Genomic DNA, 23,411 nt, shown 5'->3' with positions numbered 1-23,411 from the left:
ATCATCTAGGGAGGAAGTTACCACTACTCGGTCCTTTTCTCCAGGTGAGCTAAGAGATCTGCGAAAAGACTATAGTCGTCGTGATGGCGAGAATATTGTAACCTGGATGCTCCGATGCTGGGATAATGGGGCTGAAACGATAGAACTGGAGGGCAGAGAAGCAAAACAGCTGGGATCTCTATCAAAGGATTCCACCCTTGATAGGGCAATTGCAAGTGAGCACAACTCCGCTACCCTCTGGACCGAATTCCTGACAGCTATGAAAACAAGATTTCGTCACAAGGACGATTGTCAATGCACATCAGGGAAATGGAATACTATGGAAAGAAGTATCCAGTTCCTGAGAGAATTAGCTGTGTGAGAGATCATCTATTTTGGGCCAAAGAGCCAAGAGGGGATAGATCCAGATAGAATCGAGTGTACACGATCTGTGTGGCGTAGATTAGTACAAAGTGCACCACCTGCATGTGCTAAGTCATTGGCAGGAATGGTCTTGTCAGCTGGTGGTAGACAAAGTGTTTCTGACATGATTGAGCAGCTCTGGGAGTTTGAGGACAGCCTTACTCATTCTCTATGTCCTTGTACCTCTGCTGTGAAGAAACTGTGAAAAATCTGATGACCGGTTTGAAAAGCTGTTGCAAGAAATCAAAGCACTCAGAGAAGGCACACACGCTTCACGAACCAATGTTGCAGCTATTAGGAGAAGGCGTTTCCAATTTCCGGAGAGAGAACAGAGGCAGACCACCACCAGAAGTTCACTGTAGTCCTTCCTACGTGAGCAGGGAGAAGGTATGAATAAGTGGCATAAAAGACCTACTTCAGAACTTCAAGAACAAGTACATGAGTTAAAAGGGAAAACTCTAGGAAAAGGGCTGCCCCAGTGTACAGAAGGGACAGAAGAGATTCTGATGCTCTTGAAGGAACCTCTAATTCACACTCAGAGACTGTGCAAGACAGAGATTAGAGGTGCCCTGCCTCCAGCCAGGCGGAGAAAAGGAATAACAGTTTATTGGACTGTACAGATACAATGGCCTGGTAGAACACACCCCCAGGAGTACAAGGCTTTGGTGGACATTGGTGTTCGGTGCACGATAATTCCTTCAGATTATAAAGGAACACGATCCATCAACATTTTTGAGTGACTGGGGGATCCCAAGAACTGACTGTTGTAGAGGCTGAAATGAGCCTAACTGGAAAAAAGTGGCAAAAGCATCCCATTGTGACTGGTCCAGATGCTCCGTGCATCCTTGGCATAGACTACCTCAGGAGAGGGCATTTTAAGGACCTGAAGGGGTGTAAGTGGGCATTTGGCGTAGCATCTGTGGACACTGAGAAAATTGAACAGCTGTCTCATTTGCCTGGTCTTTCAGACAACTCTTCTGTTGTAGGACTGCTGATGGCTGATGATCAGCAGGTGCCAGTTGCTACCATGACGGTGCATCATTGACTGTATCGCACCAATCGGGACTCTTTGATTCCTATTCAGAAATTGATTCATCAACTAGAAAGCCAGAGTGTGATCAGTAAGACTCGCTCACCTTTTAAGAGCCCAATTTGGCCAGTGCATAAGTCTAGTGATAAGTGGAGACTAACTGTAGACTATTGTGGCCTGAATGAGGTTACACCACCATTGAATGCTGCTGTACCTGACATGCTAGAACTGCAATTTGAACTGGAGTCAAAGGCAGCTAAGTGGTATGCCACCACTGACATTGCTAGCGCATTTTTCTCTATCCCTTTAGCAGCAGAATGCAGGCCGCAGTTTGCTTTCACCTGGAGGGGCATCCAGTATACATAGAATCGCTTGCCCCAGGGGTGGAAACACAGTCCTACCGTCTGCCATGGACTGATCCAAACCACGCTGGAAGAAGGTAAAGCTCCAGAACACTTGCAGTATATTGATGACATCATCGTATGGGGTGACACAGAGAAAGAAGTCTTTGAGAAAGGTGAGAGAATAATTCATATTATTTTGGATGCTGGTTTTGCCATAAAATGTAGTAAGGTCAAGGGCACAAGAGATCCAGTTTTTAGGAGTAAAATGGCAAGATGGTCGGTGTCGGATCCCAATGGAGGTGATCAACAAAATTTCAGCTATGTCTCCACCTGCTAATAAGAAGGAGACACAGACTTTCTTGGGTGTTGTAGGTTTTTGGAGAATGCATATTCCCGACTACAGCCAGATTGTGAGCCCTCTCTATCAGGCAACTTGTAAAAAGAACCAATTTGAGTGGGGGCCAGAACAACAACAGGCCTTTGAACAAATTAAGCATGAGAATTCATGCGGTGGCCCTTGGACCAGTTCAGACTGGACTAGACGTTAAAAATGTGCTCTACACTGCGGCCGGAGATAATGGTCCTACCTGGAGCCTCTGGCAGAAGGCACCAGGAGAAACCCGAGGTCGACCCTTAGGTTTTTGGAGTTGAGGATACGAAGGATCGGAGGCCAATTATACTCTAACTGAAAAGGAAATACTTGTAGCTTATGAGGGAGTCCGAGCAGCTTCAGAAATGATTGGTACTGAAGCACAGCTCCTCCTGGCACCTCGACTGCCGGTGCTGAGCTGGATGTTTAAAGGGAAGGTTCCCTCCATTCATCATGCAACCGATGCTACGTGGACTAAATGGATTGCATTGATCATGCAATGAGCTCGAATTGGGAGTCCCAATCGCCCAGGGATCTTAGAAGTGATTACGGACTGGCCAGAAAGTAAAGACTTTGGGATGTCCCCAGAGGAGGAGGAAGTAATACATGCTGAAGAAGCACCACCGTATAATACCCTTTCAGAGACTGAAAAGTGGTATGCCCTGTTCACAGATGGATCCTGCTGTCTTGTAGGTAAACATCGAAGGTGGAAAGCTGCTGTGTGGAGTCCCACACGACGAATCACAAAAGCCACTGAAGGACAGGGTGAATCTAGTCAATTTGCAGAAGTGGAAGCCATCCAGTTGGGCTTGGACATCGCTGAACGAGAAAAGTGGCCAATACTTTATCTTTATACTGACTCATGGATGGTGGCAAATGCCTTGTGGGGGTGGTTAGAGCAATGGAGGAAAAACAACTGGCAATGCAGAGGTAAACCCATTTGGGCTGCCACACTGTGGCAAGACATTGCTGCTCGACTAGAGAGCCTGCCTGTGAAAGTTCGTCATGTAGATGCTCATGTGCCTAAAACTTGAGCCACCGAGGAACATCGAAACAACCAACAAGCGGATCAAGCTGCTAAGATTCAAGTAGCTGGAGTGGATTTGGACTGGCAACATAAAGGTGAACTCTTCTTAGCAAAGTGGGCCCATGCTGCTTCAGGGCATCAAGGTAGGGATGCAACCTATAAATGGGCTCGTGATCGAGGGGTGGACTTAACTATGGACACTATTTCACAGGTTATTCATGAATGTGACACTTGCACCAAAATCAAACGAGCTAAAAGGTTAAAGCCTGTATGGTATGGGAGGCGATGGTTAAAGTATAAGTATGGAGAGGCTTGGCAGATTGATTATATTACACGTCCACAAACTTGTCAGGGTAAGTGGTATGTACTTACAATGGTAGAAGCAACCACCAGATGGTTGGAAACATATGCTGTACCCCATGCTACAGCCCGAAATATGATCTTGGGCCTTGAAAAGCAAGTCCTTTGGTGACATGGTACGCCAGAAAGAATTGAATCCGACAATGGTACTCGTTTCAAAAACAGCCTTATAGACAACTGGTTCAAAGAACATGGTATTGAGTGGGTGTATCACATTCCATATCATGCATCAGCTTCTGGGAAAACTGAAAGGTACAATGGTTTGTTAAAAACTACACTAAACGCACTGGGTGGTGGAACCTTTAAAAACTGGGATTCACATTTAGCAAAAGCCACTTGGTTGGTCAACACTAGAGGATCAACTAATCGAGCTGGGCCTGCACAATGAGAAATTCTATGTACTGTAGAAGGAGATAAAGTCCCTGTAGTACACATGAAAAGTATGTTAGGAAAGGCAGTTTGGGTCACTCCTACCTCAGGCAAAGGCAAGCCCATTCGTGGGATTGTTTTTGCCCAGGGTCCTGGTAGCACCTGGTGAGTGGTGCTTAAAGATGGAGAAGTTTGATGTGTACATCAAGGGGATTTGATTTTAGGTGAAAATAGTCAAGACTGAACTGCATGATCTTAATTTCCATACTAACAGCGTCTAATAAGTGTCTTTCAGATCAAGACAGTGGTGACGGAACCAAAGCTAGTTTCTTTGAGTGGCGCGTGACAACTTCTTCGACGTTGATGTCTTTAACCCACAAACACTGGTCATGCAATGTACTAGATGTGTGATAAGTGGACTTAAATGATCTTTTCCAAAGGATGGTCCATGGACTAAGAGAATGATGAGCTACACCTGCATATATATATATGTATATAGTTGTTGTAATTAATTAGATCGCATTGATAAATTGTATTAATTAGATTGTGTTGAAGAGGTTTAAATATGCCGTGAATGGTATGTTATAAGGGGTGGAATGTCCTGGGTCATTGGGGGGAGCAACGAGAGGAGGTGGTCTGAGTCAGATGACCATAGATTGACCAGTTGGAGTATTCCATCCCATTCACAACTTCCTGGATATAAAAGGTGGACCCGAAGGACTCTCTCTTTCTTCTGCTGGGTCTTCTGCTGCTTTGCTTCATCCCTACTTTCTTTTCTGCCGTCCCTGCAAGCTGAGACCTCGTGACAGACTGAATCTAGTTCCGATTGGCTGCAGGATCCTGCCGGACTAGCTGCTGGGAATTGCAAGACTGGTTCTATAATATTTGTTCTGCTTTGTTTTTTTCTCTATGTTTATTTAGTAGCATTAGTAAAACGTTTTCAAATTTTCCAGCTCTCTTCTCTCTGTCCTTCTTTTCCTTTCCTCCAAAATCATCTGTCCTTAGTGAAAAAGGGGGAGTGGGGGGCAGCAAATGGGAGGGGGGAAGAGGATTAAAGAAAATACATCTGCCGCGGTTTTTTATTTTCTCCCCGTGATCAAACCATGACACTCTAGCTTTGATTTTATATTTTGAAAAAAAAAAATAAAGACTTCTAAATCTTACCTGTATTATGAATGTTTACTGACAACATTGTTTCCAGTAACATATAATATCAAATATATTCATCATAGTTTTTTGAAAATGAATACTCCTGCAATGCTATTTTGCCCTCACTATAATTGCAAGAAAGCTAGAACTATGGTCTTAAAAGAAACAGATATAGTGGGAGAGATTTCTAAATATAGCTTGAGTTTTAAAGGTCGTGTGTAAATAAAACAAAAAATATTTTTACTCCAGAATCCTGCAATGAAGCGTTAAATACGTCTCGGATTCAAATATCTGTTACTGCAGCATTGAATGCATCTCTAAACTAGGATGTTGATTTTCGTTGAGTGTTATATATATAATGTAATTTTGAGGCTCTTTGCACAGTGACCTTTTTTTTTTCTAGTAATTTACAGAAGTCTAACAATATCATAAAACTGGTAACTTTTTCTTTCATCTACAGTGACAACTTCCCCACTGTACTGCCTCCAGTTTTGCATTTTTATGTGTCTCTTGCGCACTTGTAGGAAGAGAACTGACAGCTTGGCACAGCCATTCACACAGAAGAGCTCCTGTGTATTTTAGGGTGCTCACTGTAGTGCAAGGGATGTGGCGCAAGGGACTCCTGCCCCCTCTAGGCAATCTCCTGTGCTACAATCTCCTTTCTAGCAGTTGGTGTCATCCGCCAACCTCATGCTTTGCTTGCTTCATCTATTTTTTTCTTCCTATCACCCTATGTCTTAAACTGTCAGCTAGCAAGTTGTTTCAAAAGATTGTCCTTCCCACAGTCATTACTATTTCCAAGTCTGCTATTACACAATTAACTATATGCAGTTTTATAGTCTCATTTTACTGTTCAATTTTCAAAATTATTTCAATAAACTAAAGGCTACTGAATTATTTTGGAAGCAATTTACATTGCCATATAATTCTGTAGCAGACCTGCTGCATAAATTAGGAAGCCTTGCCACATAATTCAAGTCTAAGGTGTTCTACAGTACCAAGAGTCTTGATATTACTGTGCTAGTTTCATGAGGAGAAAATATTCCACTCTTCACCTAGCAATGTGTGCATGATTGTGATGAATTAGATGACAGCAAGTTGGAAATTAGCTTCTGCTAATGACCTGCAAATCTGGCCTCCAACTATACAGTGTTATGGATACTTTCTAAATCAGCACTCTCATCAATAAAATCATTTTGTATATATAGCATGTCTCTCTTTCTTGTTTCCTTAGACAGAATGAGAGACAGGTATCCTGTCAAAGACTTTTCATTCCTATTAAAGATAAAAGGAAGTGAAAAGTTAATATGGATTTTTTTTGTCATTTTATCCTTCAGTGTCTTCTGTGAAGTCATGACTACTGAGTTATGAATCTATACTGAATATCAGCATGGACAGTCGACAGTTTCCATGATATGAGTTCACAAGATTTGCCCATCACACAGGATTCCAGCTCTTTATTCCATGATGTACTACCTACTGACTAGCTGGGCATGACCAAATCATGATCCTCAGTTTTTCCCTTTCCCTGTTCTGAAGCTTTAGTTGTTACAGTAATCAGAGAAACATAGAATCATAGAATAGTTTCATTTGGAAGAGACCTTCAAAGGTCACCTAGTACAAACCCTCCCTGCAATAAGCAGGGACATCAGGTTGATCAAAGCACCATCCAGCCTGGCTTTCAGTGTTGCCAGGGACAGGGAATGTACCACCTCTCTGGGCAACCTATTCCAGTGTTTCACAACCCTCATTATAAAAAATTTCTTCCTTATATCTAGTCTAAATATAACCTTGTCTCGTTTAAAACCATTACCCCTTGTCCTGTCGCAAGAGACTCTACTAAAAAGTTTGTCCCCATCTTTCCTATAAGCCCATTTTAAGTACTGTAAAGCCACAATAAGGTCTCCCCACAGCCTTCTCTTCTTCACGCTGAGCAACTCCAGCTCTCTCACAGGAGAGGTATTCCAGCCTTCTGATCATTTGTGGCCCTCCTTTGGACCCTCTCCAACAGGTCCATGTCTTTCCTGTGCTAAGGACTCCAGATCTGGATGCAGTACTCCAGGTGGGGTTTCACCAGAGCAGAGTAGAGGGGCAGAATCACCTCCCTCGACCTGCTGGCCATGCTCCTTTTGATGCAGCTCACGATATGATTGACTTTCTGGGCTGCAAATATATGTTCCTGGCTCATGTTCCCCTTTTCATCCACCAGTACCCGCAAGTCCTTCTCTATGGGGCTGTTCTCCATCCCTTCATCCCCCAGCCTGTATTGATACTGGGGATCACCCCAAAGCACACACAGGACCTTGCACTAAGCCTTGTTGAACCTCACGAGATTTACATGGGCCTACTTCTCAAGTCTGTCCATGTTCTTCTGGGTGACATCCCTTACCTTCAGGCATGTCAACTGCACCACTCAGCTTGGTGTCATCTGCAAATTTGCTAAGAGTGTACTCAATCCCACTGTCTGTGTCACAGATGAATATGTTAAACAGTAATGGTCCCAGTACAGACCGGTGAGGGACACCACTTGTCACCGTTGTCCATCCAGACATTGGGCCATTGACCACTAGTCTCTGGATGCGATCATCCACCTGGCTCCTCATCCACCGAACAGTGCACCCATCAAACCCATACCTCTCCAATTTACCGAGGATATTGTAGGGGACTGTTTCAAGGGCCATAATGCCATGCCTAAATATCACAATGTTTGTAAAAGGTTTTTTCAAAATTTCAAATATCCAGTTACTTATACGGAAAGTGCTGTCGTCTCTGATAGAAGAAAGCATGAAACACTTTTCAGTCTTACTGGTAAGACAAATAGGTAAAAGAACACCTTTAGTTTCAAAATAGGTAAAGCACACTGCAATAGTTATTAACTTTACAAAACTTGTTTTCCCATAGAATAGATGTTTCTTAAGGTTTATTCATTCTTCACAGTGAGTAGTCACTTAGTGCAATGGGCAGAGAGGGGAAAGAAACAAAATAAAAAAGAAGTTGACAGAGAATGTAGGCTAAGAAATTAGGGGAACCAGAACATGAAAACAGACTGGATTGGAATTATTGAAAGGTGAAAAAAATGAAGGTATCTGCTTCCTGGCAGATGGGAATAACATGACTATCTCTGAAACTCCAAAAAATTAAAAGAGAATGTATCACCCTCAACATATTTTTTCTTCCTGCAGTACAAGGTAGCTAGTTCTGCTGACAACATTCAGCAAGCTTAGAGCTATGGTAACTTACCCTCTCCCTGAGGAAAAGGTAATCATAGTGAAAATGTATTTATTGCCAGAACCATAACTTTCTGATGGCCTCTATACCCTTGGCTTCAAGTCCCAGTTTCCAGACAGAGGCCCAGTTAACCTAGAGCTCTGCACCTGCTACTTGCCTGAGCGCTCTAGCCCCCCTCTCGTCTTCATCCCCAGGCTCCTCAGATTCATCACTGCACATCCCAGGAGAACTGGACCCACTCTGACTTTTTTTGAGTATGGAAATGAGCTGGGAAACAGTCTCTTTTTTTTCCCAGTTTACTACTCTTTTGCACCTTTAGTGTTTCAGGTCAGTGTTTTATTTCCTCTGCACTCAAGGCTTTCTCTCCCACATTACTAACACCAGGAAGGGGAATCAACTATTTTGTTTCCAGAAAAGAAAGGCCCTCTGTTCCATCTTCTTTAGGAGCATGCAAGGCTGTAGCTGTGCTGAAATTATCTTTCTGTTCCAGACCAAACATGCTTAACAGGAAACAGCTATATAGGGAATTCAAAACTGACAATTCTAAGAGGTCCTTATTTAATGCCTATGAATTTCAGTGTTTCTGATGCACTTAAATTAGCCTATCTTTCACAAAGAAAGGAGGAAAAAAAGGAATATGCTCCTGACAAAAATTTATTTCTTCCTGCTTTAGACTATGGAAGGACTAGATTTCAGCAAAAATTAAGAATATCTTAATATCTTTAATCATACAATATCTGTGTGTTTTCTTAGCCTTGTTTTTGTTTTTTCTGGGTTTTTTTGACTGAAATGCCATCAAAACAAAGCATGCCTAACACCAAAATTTTCTGCACAAATGATACCACATAAAACAAGTTCCTCTAACAAATAATTGCAATGATCCTCTGTGATAGGCAATGCTATCAGACTCCTCTGTTGAATAAGCTATGAATGGATAAAATTTATTTTTCCAAGGCTTACAATTCCATTGAATTACAAGAGACTTTCACTGGAATACTGAGGCATTTATTCATGAAAATGTTTTAGCCACATTTTTTCTTTTGCAATACTGCTTAATGCAAAATATTTCAGAGACAGACTTGGATGAAAAACTATGAAATACAAAAGAAATTATAAATTCAATGCTATTTTTAGGTCTTCTATCAAATGATCTGCTTTTCAATTAGTAGAATATGGTTTGCCTTTAACTTATTTAATTACAGCTTGTTCATGACCAGTTTCATAGTGGATTTGCAAATGTCTGAACATAATTATATTTACCAAGGTAAACTTTCCTTAAAGAAAAAATGTTTTCTACATATGTCATTCTGTCAGACAGAATGAGTCTAGGTTGTCACACTGCAGACTCCAGTACAGTTCTCTGGGCAGCCTCATTTCCTACCTGAAAGGACCAGGTCTTTCTCAGAGAGAAAAATCATTCTTACTTTCTCCAACTTGAACTTTGTGCTGAACCTCACCTCACAATCTGTTCTTCACAAATTTTCTATTCTCTACTGATCACTTAGGACTGAGGAAGTCAGAGGTGAGCCTTTCCTGGGGTGCTTGTTTGTTTTGTTACTCTGAGCATTTTTACCATCATTAAATGTCAGCAATACAGCTTAACAAGCTGCTTGTTACTGACAGAATCACACAGATATTTCTTGGATTGCAACTCTGTAGCCTGAGTCCCCAAATTTGAAGACAGCTGTCATGAATACTCATTCCTCACAGCTCATTCCACAGATATGGCGGGTATGCTGTAAATGACAAAAAATGCTGGAGTAGTCACTTACGGATCACAAGTCTTCACTATCACCTGTGATTTTATTAAGATAATATTATATTTTCATAGGAACTACACAAATGAACATGACTGTCTTCTGAAAGACATACTTTGTATTTTTAAGGATCTCTAATGATCACAGCAGTTGGAGTACTGAAAATACTGCTTCTAAAATTATTTCTTCCTTCTTGGTTAAGAAGTATCATTGATATTAAAGGATGCACTGATTACTTTATCTTCTTTTCAAATGAGTTTTATGTGGTGAAAATCTCTAAACATTTGTGAATTATTTAAAACATTTCATTGACCTACTTTACCAAAGTCTATATTAATGGGGAAATGTGACTTTTTTCAGCTTGAGCCTAGTTACAATGAAAACCCAAGGTAATTATTTCAGTCATCAACATAATCCCAAAAGGTGAGATTTTATGTGGTGATCGGACCTCTCTGGTATTTTTGCCTCATTGAGTTTTATAATGCTGCTATTCTTGTAAGCACTTTGTCCTATAAAAGCAAAACCACAGCAACTAGAACCAGCCAACAGAGACCAAGGGGACTCAAGAGACACGAGTAGATTATTCTATTGGTTTTGGTTTTGGGGGTAGTCCAAGTCATTTCAAGAGTAAAAGATAATGAAATCCAAGTAAACAACGTTATTGGTAAATTTATATTAGGATCTGAGACACAAAATTTGGAGCTGAGTTTTGATTCTCATCGAGTTTCAAGTGTGTTCAGACTGAAAGGTCTGAACAGAAACCATCGATGGAAAAAAATTGCAAATGAACACAAAGATCACAAGCAAAACATGGCAAACATTCAGCTAGAACAAGATGCAATAGCACAGATGGATGAAAGGTACAGTAGCACAGCACAGATGGACCAAGTTCTGTTCAACTGCAGGAGGTTAACCCTTACTTGGATTTTTGTTTGTTTCAATTAGATTTAGGACTGCTCTGACTTCAGTGTAATAAAGTTACAGATTTAATCTGTATGAAACTTTTGTGATAGATGATGTACTTAATCAAGAACAATCTTTTAGGGACTTGGAATAAATCCATCCTCAAAACAGTGGAAGAAACCTTGTATAAAAATAACAAAAAAAAAAATCTTCAAAACTTATCAGTTCATAGGAAAAGTCATAAAGACAGAAATCAGCTTTCCAAACAGTGAAAAGAAGAAAAGATTGAAGTAAAAGTTTGGAAGTCATGAACAGCAGTGGAAAGACCCTTGAATGAATATGCTACAGGAATATAAATTATATTGCCATTACAACACTCCTAAAAAATGTGATAGACAATTGAACTACAATGTGGTTGAAATACAAAATCTATTGAAAAAGGGATTCATGAATCTGCTCTTAAAAAAACTAATTAAAATAAAAGAGCCATAATAGTCTCTCTCCTTTAGAGAGACTAATAAAATTGATGGGAAAACTTGAAGTACTCATTTTCATTTTTTGATGAATGAAAGTGAATTTTAATCCCTCTGCATTAGTCTTACTCTTCAACCAATCCTAACACTGGAGATAGGAGAGAGTTGTTTGTACAGCACATTTAATAGCTTTTGTACAGTTGATCTGAGTATAGAATAAATCAGAGAAAAATAACACAGATTCCTACCACATTTATACTGGTAGAACTGTGAACTAACTCTCAGTTTGAACTGTGCTTTCTTTAGCATCAGACCAAATTAAGAAACCTTTCCTCAAGGCTGATTTAATTTGGATTTATACAGTATAACAAAGCATATCTTGTTTTATACAGGTCTGCTTACTCACTCTTTCAATATGTCTTAATCTTAAATTGCAACGATCCCATCAGTACTGAGTATCTCTAAGATTATCTGAAAACCATGTTGTGTTTTGTAACATGATGAGCCAGCAACTGATTAGAGACTTAATTCATTCCAGAGATGATTTATAATAAGTCAGATTGGAAAGCAGGCCATTTCCAGAGGTGACAAGCTAATGCATTACCACTGTGTAACCTTAGCACGCACAAGAATGTAATTTAGTTTTTAAAATGATAAATATCTGTATCTCCAAATTTGTACTAATTATCAGGCTAAAAGGTTCTTTCAGGCACTCACTCCTTTGTTCTTCTATATTAAAATGTTTTATAAAATTGTAAAGGTGCAGATCACAGCACTAAAAGGGTTGAACCAATTAGAAACTAGACACAAGGTTAATGGGAGAATAAGTCCCCCATTTAAAATCGGTTTTCTATTATTTTAGGAGACAAACATATTAACAACAAGTACACTTATACTGCACACTAATGCTATGAATTATTATAGGGCTAAGATATTGTACAAAGGGGGTTGTACATACAGTTACCAGCAAAAGGAAAGCTAATCTGTAAGAGCTAAATCAGGTCAGATGACAATGGCTTTATACCTAAAGGGACTGTGCTTCCCTATCAGAGTAAAAACAAGGAAAATTAATCAGGATGTATAGCACGAAGATGGATTCAACATGATTGATCTAAAATATGATGGTAAGAGAGGGATAGAAAGCAAGCTAAAAAGGATAATGGGTCTCCCATCTGTGTTACATAACCAAACAAGGAACGACCAGGCATCCACAATCCAGGAGGTTCCTCCAGTGCATTGACGATAACTTCCTGTCACAAATGGTGGATGAGCCAACTAGGAGAGGAGCACTACTGGATCTCATCCTCATTAACAAGGAGGGTCTGGTTGAAGCAGTAAAGGTTGAGGGATGACTTGGTTGCAGCGACCATGAGATGCTGGAGTTCAGGATCTCCTGTGGCGGGAACAGAATACCAAGCAGAACTACAACCCTGGACTTCACTACGGCCAGCTTTGGCCTTTTAAAACAATTGCTAGGTGAAATCCCATGGGCAAGGGTACTTGAAGGTAAAGGGGCTCAAGATAGTTCGTTAGCATTCAGAGACTGCTTCTACCAAGCTCAAGATCAGAGCATCCCAACATGTAGGTAGCCAAGGAAGGGAACTAGGAGAGCTGCTTGGTTAAATACAGAACTGCTGGGCAAACTCAAGTGGAAGAGAAGAGTTTACAGAACATGGAAGGAGGTGCTGGCCACTTGGGAAGAATATAAGGCTGTTGTCAGAGGATGTAGGGAGGCAACCAGGAAAGCTAAGGCCTCCTTAGAATTAAACCTTCCAAGAGGGGTCAAGGAAAACAGAAAGAGCTTTTTCAAGTACATGGCAGATAAAACTAACACTAGAGGCAATGTAGGCCCACTGATGAATGGGGTGGGTGCCCTGGTGACAGGATATACAGAAAAGGCAGAGTTACTGAATGCCTTCTTTGTCTCTATCTACACTGCTGGAGGCTGTCCTGAGGAGCCCTGTACCCCTGAGGTCCCAGAGGAAGTCAGGACAATGGAGGAGTCTGCCTTGGTTGATGAGGACTGGGTTAGCATTTAAGCAATCTGGACATCCATAAATCCATGGGTCCAGATGGGACGCTCCTGCTGGTGCTGAGGGAGCTGGCTGAGGTCATTGCTAGGCCACTCTCCATCATCTTTGGTAAGTCTTGGGAAACAGGAGAGGTGCCTGAGGACTGGAGGAAAGCAAATGTCAGTCCAGTCTTCAAAAAGGGCAAGAAGGAGGACCCAGGTAACTACAGACCAGTCAGCATCACCTTCATCCCTTGGAAGGTGATGGAACAACTTATCCTTGGTGCCATCTCAAGGCATATCAAGGAGAAGAGGGTCATTAGGGGCAGTCAACATGGCTTCAGCAAGGGGAAGTCATGCTTGACCAACCTCATAGACTTTTCTGAGGACATAACCAGGTGGCTGGATGATGGCAAAGCAGTGGATGTGGTCTATCTTGATTTCAGTAAAGCATTTCACACAGTCTCCCACAGCATCCTCACAGCTAAACTGAGGAAGTGTGGACTGGACGATTGGGTAGTGAGGTGGACTGAGAAATGGCTGAAGGAAAGAAACCAGAGAGTTGTGGTCAATGGGAGCAGAGTCTAGCTGGAGGCCTGTATCTAGTGGAGTGCTTCAAGAGTCAGTACTGGGACCAGTACTATTCAATATATTCATCAACAATTTGGATGAGAGAATTGAGTGCACTGTCAGCAAGTTTGCTGATGATGCCAGACTGGGAGGAGTGACTGACACGCCAGAAAGCTGTGCTGCCATCCAGTGAGACCTGGACAGACTGGACAGTTGGGTGGGTAAAAATGTAATGAAATATAACAAGGGCAAGTGTAGAGTCTTGCATCTGAGCAGGAACAACCCCAGGTTCCAGTATACGTTGGGGAACAACCTGTTGGAGAGCAGCGTAGGAGAAAGGGATCTGGGGTTCCTGGTGGGCAGCAGGATGACCATGAGCCAGCACTGTGCACCTGTGGCCAAGAAGGCCAATGGCATCCTGGGGTGCATTAGAAGGGGGGTGGTTAGTAGGTCAAGAGAGGTTCTCCTCCCCCTCTACTCTGCCCTGGTGAGACCGCATCTGGAATATTGTGTCCAGGTCTGGGCTTCTCAGTTCAAGAAGGACAGGGAACTACTGGAGAGAGTCCAGCGCAGAGCCACAAAGATGATTAAGGGAGTGGAATATCTCCCTTATGAGGAAAGGTTGAGGGAGCTGGTTCTCTTTAGCTTGGAGAAGAGGAGACTGAGGGTGACTTCATTCATGTTTATAAATATATAAAGGGTGACTGTCACAAGGATGGAGCCAGGCTCTTCTTGATGACAACCAATGATAGGACAAGGGGCAACAGGTATAAACTGGAACACAGGAGATTCCATCTAAATTTGAGAAGAAACTTCTTCCCAATGAGGGTGACGCGGCACTGGAACAGGCTGCCCAGGGATGTTGTGGAGTCTCCTTCTCTGGAGACATTCAAAACCCGCCTGGACGCCTTCCTGTGTAACCTCATCTAGGTTTTCCTGCTCCAGCAAGGGGGACTGGACTAGATGATCTTTTGAGATCCGTTCCAATCCCTAATATTCTGTGATTCTGTGTGATTCTGTGACCATCATTCAGTTACTTACTAACTTCTTTCTTTTTGCGTTTCCAAATGACAGGGTAAGCCAAATAATTCAGATAACATTTTGGAGCAAAGAAAACAGTCGAAATCCAACCCCCAGCATTCTGATGTCATTTTAACACCAGCATCTTCAGCATTTATGCCATGTGTTTGCCTTGATTTGCTAATACGTTTACTGTGTTTGTACAATGAAATTAAGTAACACTTCTAGTGTTATTTAATTTAGCAGCTTCATCGTCCTCTTAGGTTAAAAGTATCTCAGGTAGCAAATCTATATATTAATTTAAAATACTTTATGTGTAGTTAGGGAAAGGGAATAAAAAGAAATTTTGTACTCAAAAGCTGTAGCAGGGAGAAGCATGGTAGCAAAAGCTAAAAGTGATTTAGAGGGATAACCCAATATAATTTGATGCTAGATATTAACTGTACTGAAGTTATTGTAGAGTTTTACTACTGCAGCATCAGTAATTCTAGTTTTGTTCTTATCTGCATTGCCCTTTGTAGCTTGGTCTCTCTTCCTGCAGCCTTAACCTGAGCCTGCCATCTGACAAGTTCCCTCTAGCTGTATCAGATCATTTAGAAAATAATGGATGCAGGGACGCACGTGAAGTACTCTTTTCTGCCCCTATGCAAAGTTCTTCAGTAGTCCAGTGAACCCTAATCTAAAAAGTTAATAATTTGTAAGAGCTAGTGGTACCGCAGATTTGTTTTGTATCAGCATTCTGGAACAAAGGCCTATCATTAGTCTTTGATCCATTCAATTTAAAATGTAGACATATTTTAAATTTGAGTACATGCAATTGAATTGTATCTGTTCAGGATGAGCTGAGAAGACTGAGGGTATCGTGTATCTTCAGGAATCCACAGATTGGGATAGAGTGCCAAGTCTGAGTTTTAACCATGTGTAACCCTGACTATTTCTCTGTTGTAAAACACATTATGTTCAAGGGTAAACTGGGGATGACGATTTTTACTAAACAGAAGAGAATGATTGAACAGATAGTTAGCATAGTTCAGAAACTTAAGTCAGGCAGTATATGAAAAGGAAAAACATTCTGAAGATGTTCCAGTAATTTTGCCAGTTTTCTTCATGTGGTATTATGAAGGACTTATTGTAATGCTGAAAGTAAATAAAATTCAAATTCTTTGACCTCATGCATGATCCTGAATTTTCAAACCTATGTGTTTTCTAGAAAATGGTGTTTAAATTCTTTGTGAGAACTTATCTTAATAATAATGTGGTGAATGATACAGTGATGAAGCATTTTCAAAACCAATTAAGGAAAATTTTCACTTGCTTTGGACGATGGACTACTTTCACTTGCTATCTCTTTTTTTCTTTTTTTTTTTTTTTTAATGCAGCTAGTACTGTAACTTCCAAGGTGTTGAATGACTTGCACATCATTTTTCACAGGTGACACTTCACATGTGGCATCACAGTACGAGTGGTAGCTCTATTTTGTGCGGATTTAGTCTTGGGAAAATGCTGTACTTCACATTCTACAAGTATCTGTCAGATAATTCTGTCTGATTGCCACAACAATTTGGCTTTGAAACAGAGCACACTAATCATAAAACCCGACTCTTTCTTCCAAAATATCAGAAAGGAGAGGGCAGGAAGGAACTGAAAACAGATCATATTCAACATCTACTTCTATTTTAAATTAAGAAGGGCAAAAGGAAACAAAGGACCTCTCTCTGAAACTTTTTACACCACTAAAGAGCGCTGCCTCATTTCTCAGAACATCTCATTAACTACAGGGGAAAACATGCCGGACATAGTCTACTCAGAGAAGCATCTGGAACTAGAAAAACTGCAGACAAATATAAGATGATGAGTAACCACACTGAAATTTTCACTTTTCCATAATTTGCTCTAAAGCAGTAATAATTACTTCTGCAAGACAAAAATTCAGCAAGACTTCCATGATACCTAACAAATGCTTGTTTATGTTAGAAATTACATTTCTTGTTCTTGTGTCACTCAGCAGAAAGAATACCCCAAGATCACTGAATAAACATTAGGTCCATATTTTACATATTAGAACAAATAAAACAAAAAAAAAACCAAACAAATAAACAACCCTGCTCCTTGTCCCTCTGTCATCTTTGTTGGATCTGAATGAGTGGAAAAATCTGCTTTTTCTTTTACAGTAGTTAACTGCATACACACCAACTAATGCTATTATAGAAAAAGCATTCTCAACACAAGCTGTGTCTTGAAAATAATTTGAAATCAAACTGAAAATGAAGGAATTTTCAGTTTGTCTCTCATAGATTTTTGCTTGTTTGGTTGGTTGGTTGGTTTGTTTTGTTTTTAATACACATCTGTCCAAATATAGATATTTCAAAAATTATATAACATGTAGTTTCCTGAATATGAACTGTTGGACTAACTAAATTAAAATCCTGTCACCAGGGAGCTCCGTTCAGTATTTGAGATCATTATTCATGGAAAAACAACAACAACAACAGCAACAACATCAACAACAAAACTTCTAGGCCAGGTCAGTACCTAAAAAGAAGTACCTAAATCATTCTGTCAAAAGGTCTCTTGGAGATTCTTAAGAAAAATTGACACATTCTTTAAGAAGTTGTGTCTATCCATTCTCACAAACACATTCAGGTAAGGCCTGGAGGGCTTTAAAAGTCATATGAAAAATATTTCAACCTTTTTGAGGACTACCATACAACAAAAGGCTGAGAGATTCTGGGAAAATTACTACACGATCTGGTTATCTTGTTTAAGTTGATTTTTGCAAAATTAGTTTTAATGTATTCTCTGTATTACTACAAGCATTTCTTTTGATTTTGCTTTAATTATCTATACAGATACTATTCACAATAGTTATTGCAGTCTGATAACCTTTGGTCTAACAGAGATAGGTTTTTTTGGTGTGCTCTCCTGCTTTGTCATAATGAATTACAGGTTCCTTTAAAGATGATCAAAACAAGTATATGCAAATGAAGTTTAATTCACTGACCTACTTCAGATCTAATTCAACTTGACCTCATCCTCTCATGTTTCCTGACCTGCAGTGCTCCCTTCCTCATGTTCTTTTTATCATTAAACTTTACCCCTCCCTAACTTTTTCCTCTGCATTCATTGATCTTTCTCCACACTACTACAAAGGCATTATCACTTGATTGTAATTCTCTTTCTATCCCTCCTCACAAGTCCTACTGCTAGTCTCTTGAGAAAAGGATATGAGTACGAATCTATATCCGTTTCCTTACTTCCTTGTCTTCATGTCAATTCCACGTTTCTGTTCTAACTGTCCTTATGAAAGAACATGATAACCTCTTTTGTTGATCCTTTAGACAGACATGAAATCATCACTTCTATGATAGCCTGCTGTCCTTAGACAACAATATATTTTTTTATTATTTACCTCTCTCATTGTTCTCTCCCACTTCAGGAAAATCTTTCTTTTTCATTTTACCAGGTGGTGTTTCTTAAGTGGAAACTACCATTTCTTCTCTAATGTTAATTCATATTTCTTCTGTTGAGAACTTCACAGAATCACAGAATGTTAGGGATTGGAACGGATCTCAAAAGATCATCTAGTCCAATCCCCCTTGCTGGAGCAGGAAAACGTAGATGAGGTTACACAGGAAGGCGTCCAGGTGGGTTTTGAATGTCTCCAGAGAAGGAGACTCCACAACATCCCTGGGCAGCCTGTTCCAGTGCCGCGTCACCCTCATTGGGAAGAAGTTTCTTCTCAAATTTAGATGGAATCTCCTGTGTTCCAGTTTATACCTGTTGCCCCTTGTCCTATCATTGGTTGTCATCAAGAAGAGCCTGGCTCCATCCTTGTGACAGTCACCCTTTATATATTTATAAACATGAATGAAGTCACCCTCAGTCTCCTCTTCTCCAAGCTAAAGAGACCCAGCTCCCTCAGCCTTTCCTCATAAGGGAGATATTCCACTCCCTTAATCATCTTTGTTGCCCTGCGCTGGACGCTCTCCAGTAGTTCCCTGTCCTTCTTGAACTGAGAAGCCCAGACCTGGACACAATATTCCAGATGCGGTCTCACCAGGGCAGAGTAGAGGGGGAGGAGAACCTCTCTTGACCTACTAACCACCCCCCTTCTAATGCACCCCAGGATGCCATTGGCCTTCTTGGCCACAGGTGCACAGTGCTGGCTCATGGTCATCCTGCTGCCCACCAGGAACCCCAGATCCCTTTCTCCTACGCTGCTCTCCAACAGGTTGTTCCCCAACGTATACTGGAACCTGGGGTTGTTCCTGCTCAGATGCAAGACTCTACACTTGCCCTTGTTATATTTCATTACATTTTTACCCACCCAACTGTCCAGTCTGTCCAGGTCTCACTGGATGGCAGCACAGCTTTCTGGCGTGTCAGCCACTCCTCCCAGTCTGGCATCATCAGCAAACTTGCTGACAGTGCACTCAATTCTCTCATCCAAATTGTTGATGAATATATTGAATAATACTGGTCCCAGTACTGACCCTTGAAGCACTCCACTAGATACAGGCCTCCAGCTAGACTCTGCTCCCATTGACCACAACTCTCTGGTTTCTTTCCTTCAGCCATTTCTCAGTCCACCTCACTACCCAATCGTCCAGTCCACACTTCCTCAGTTTAGCTGTGAGGATGCTGTGGGAGACTGTGTGAAATGCTTTACTGAAATCAAGATAGACCACATCCACTGCTTTGCCATCATCCAGCCACCTGGTTATGTCCTCAGAAAAGTCTATGAGGTTGGTCAAGCATGACTTCCCCTTGCTGAAGCCATGTTGACTGCCCCTAATGACCCTCTTCTCCTTGATATGCCTTGAGATGGCACCAAGGATAAGTTGTTCCATCACCTTCCAAGGGATGAAGGTGATGCTGACTGGTCTGTGGTTACCTGGGTCTTCCTTCTTGCCCTTTTTGAAGACTGGACTGACATTTGCTTTCCTCCAGTCCTCAGGCACCTCTCCTGTTTCCCAAGACTTACCAAAGATGATGGAGAGTGGCCTAGCAATGACCTCAGCCAGCTCCTTCAGATTATTCTATTCCTAGTGCCTTACATTGTCATGAAGTAAGTGGCAGAGACTTTACTGCAGTTGTGTTTTCTGATCAGTCACACCTGTGAAACTATCATGCTCCTTACTTGGGCTCAACATGCCCAAATTTGAGAAAGCATTTTCTAATCAAATGCCTAACTCTAATTTTCTTTCTAAAAATTTTACTGCAGCATGAAAGCCAGCCATTTTTTCAAATTCTCTGTGGAACTACTCATATCTCCTAAACATATCCCTCTTTCCTGTCTCCATCAGTATTAATTGCTCTATAATCTTACCGTAATGAAAGCATGAAAAGCCTGAACAATTATCTGGACATTTCCTCCCAGCCATTATAGCTGGAGTACATCAATATTACTTTGAACTTCTAGATTTTCTTTATAAGGGAAATATTTAAAATAAAGCAAACAACCAAAAAAGCTATTACATAACATTATCACTATTAGAATAAGAACAGTTGGAGTAGTGTAAATAATAGCACCTACAACACCCTCCAGAGTATTCAAGGTAGCTTGTGTGTTTGTATATCTAAATATATAAGCACATATGCACATCTAGATGAAATCAGGTTTCTATTACATGTAGAAGTTGAAACTGAAAAGACCAATATGAAAGTGTGATTATTCAACAGGAATGCACATCATCTTGTGTGAGGCACAAGGAGAGCAAGACAGGACATCCTGGAGAAGCTATTACTGCTGTATTTATAAGGCTGGAGGCCTGCCAAGTGTAAACACTTGCCACACCTAACACAGTAGAAAGCTTTATTAAACTCTTGCCATCCAGAGGAAGCCTAAGGCTCAGATTCATAACCTTCTCACTTTTATGCAGAGTATCTTTTCTAATACTTCCACATGGATATGTCCTCTCCATTACATGATATCAGCTTTAAACTAGAAAGTTGCTACTAAGGCATTCTGCAGTTATGAGGAAAAACTTTCCAAAGCCAGCAAGTTCCTTACGTTACAGGAGACACAAGCCATTTCAAGAGTAACCTACTATTTTTTTCTACACATTTTATGCTCTAGAGAATTAAGCATCTGGCAGATAATCCTGAAATCCCTCTTTACACCTGACAAAAGGCAGGTAAAATAACAAAAAATGAGATTCATTGTACAAGTTAGGACCCTAGTTAGTAGGAAAACAGATATGAAAAAAGGAAACCCAAAGCAAAACCACATCTTATTAGCTGCTTCATTTTCATATGAAATCTGCATTTCATTCAGATCAGAGCTGACAAGACAAATTTGTACCTTTTTAGTTTTGAGGTCCATTCCTCAGGCTAGCTATAGCCTGACTTTGTCTCTTTAAACAGGAACTAGTTACTTGGAGCAAAGGCCTTCCATATGAATGTCTCTACTCATAGAAAATTCATCAAAAATAAAGAGAACCGCACCTCTAAGAATTTCCTGTAATCCAGAGTCTTCATAATTAATGTATTTAGAATATTGTAAACCTCTCAATCATCAAAACCTGCCTGAGACCACATTTCCTTTTAGTACACAAAAATGGTTCTTAGACATTCTCTCATGCTGAGTGTCCCACAAAGAGCTATCAACTATCTTGTCAGTAAAGAATTCACATTATACCAGTGTGTCCTTTCCCAATAAACAGATTGGTGGGGTTGAATCAGACTCCCTTCATCCCTTTCATCAATTTATGTGTATAAAACTTTCTACTACTTTTTCGTTACCCGAATATTTTAGTGGTGAGCGATATGTTAGTATTCATGTTATCTATTTCAAATAAACATGATGAATACAAAGAGAAACGATTTGCTGCTTCTCACTGCCATCGATCGAAGTCCCAAGAGGCTACATAAGCCCATATACTCATTAAAAAGTACTTTTGAGTCCCTAGCACTATACTAAGTCAATGGGCATTAGTTTTGTATAACAAATACATATTAAGGGAAGAATAAATTCTTGAGAAATGCTTCAAATATTTAGTGCAAGCACAAGGGCTGTTGCAAAGAATGTTGCCATGATTACAGGAAATCAAAATCATCCCTGTCAACTGCCAAGTGATTAAAAACCAAACTGCTGTTTTCCCATCTCCTCCTCCACAGCACATTAATGTCACTACGATATACAGTGCCAGTTGTCACTACCCATTGTCTAACCTGCCACTGAAGAGGGTAGGCTGAACAATAGGTTAAGCACCAAACTGAGTCATAGTATATTTTTTTATTTTATTTTGTCCTTTAAGACCTTTTTCATGTCTGTTATTCTAATATGTTCCCACACTTTCTGAAGCATGTTCAGTGATTTCTTTCTAGTTAAATAGAAGAGGTGCGAAGCTGCCTGTGGTCAGCTGTCTATTCTGCAACAGGATTGGGATTCCAAAGACAAACATTTTTATCATCACTGTTCACATTTACAATGATTTAAAGCCTTGCCCATAACCACAGCAGATGGTACTCTAAGCAGCAGTAAAATCAACGTGATACAGTTAATCCTGATTATCACTCTGACACTCACAATGATTTGTGATTCTGAAGATTACACACACTGTGGAAAATAAACACAACAGGAGGAATCCCACTTACAAGTATTTTCTGTTACTGTATTCTTACTAGCCTCTCACACCTCTTTGAAGAAGTATGGAGACGTTCTGAAAAGCATCTTTCAATCAAGTCTTAAGTAATCCTTAAGCATGCTTTGGAAGCAGTTGTAAGCTATCTTAAAAATATTCTATATATGTTGCCTGCTGTTTTAATCCATCAAGCATGGTAGAGTATTTCAGATTTCAAAATATTACTATTAAAAAGTGTCATCCTTTGTTTCTTGGTAATGTTTAAGTCCTGGGATGTTATAATGTAAATGGTAAGACTGAAATATCATTTTCAGAGCATGGTTGTAGAAATTGCTGTTGCCTGTGTGGGTGACCAAATTTCATTTTAAAATGTGGGGGATATTTACCCACTCAGTACTGATAAAATCTATGATTTTACTTCATGGTATTCTTAATGTTAAAGGCACCTTATTCTGAGTGCACTAAGCTTACACAAATACTGTTAAAGTTTGAGTCAGGCAGATGTTTCCTAGCCACAATAATGGAACGTAAACAACTGTCTAAATACAATCCTATCCATGCTGGTCCTGCTGCCAGAGAGAGGAAAAAAAAAAAAAAAAGAAAAAGCATTGGACATCAGGGTAAAAGATTAATAATTTGCGCTCTCTTGAGGACTGCAGCCTTTGTTTTACTTGCCAATATGAGTACTGGTAAACAGCATAGGGTATTTGAGGCTGAAGAATTGTGTCAGAAAGAAATAAAATACATAAGGAAGTAGTAGAACGTTAGCAGAATAGTAGTAGAACATTAGTAGAATAGTAGAGCTATCATTG

Source organism: Caloenas nicobarica, chromosome Z (genome assembly GCF_036013445.1).
Source record: "Caloenas nicobarica isolate bCalNic1 chromosome Z, bCalNic1.hap1, whole genome shotgun sequence".
In the NCBI taxonomy this organism is placed as follows: domain Eukaryota; kingdom Metazoa; phylum Chordata; class Aves; order Columbiformes; family Columbidae; genus Caloenas; species Caloenas nicobarica.
Note: the sequence above shows the minus strand (reverse complement) of the source record.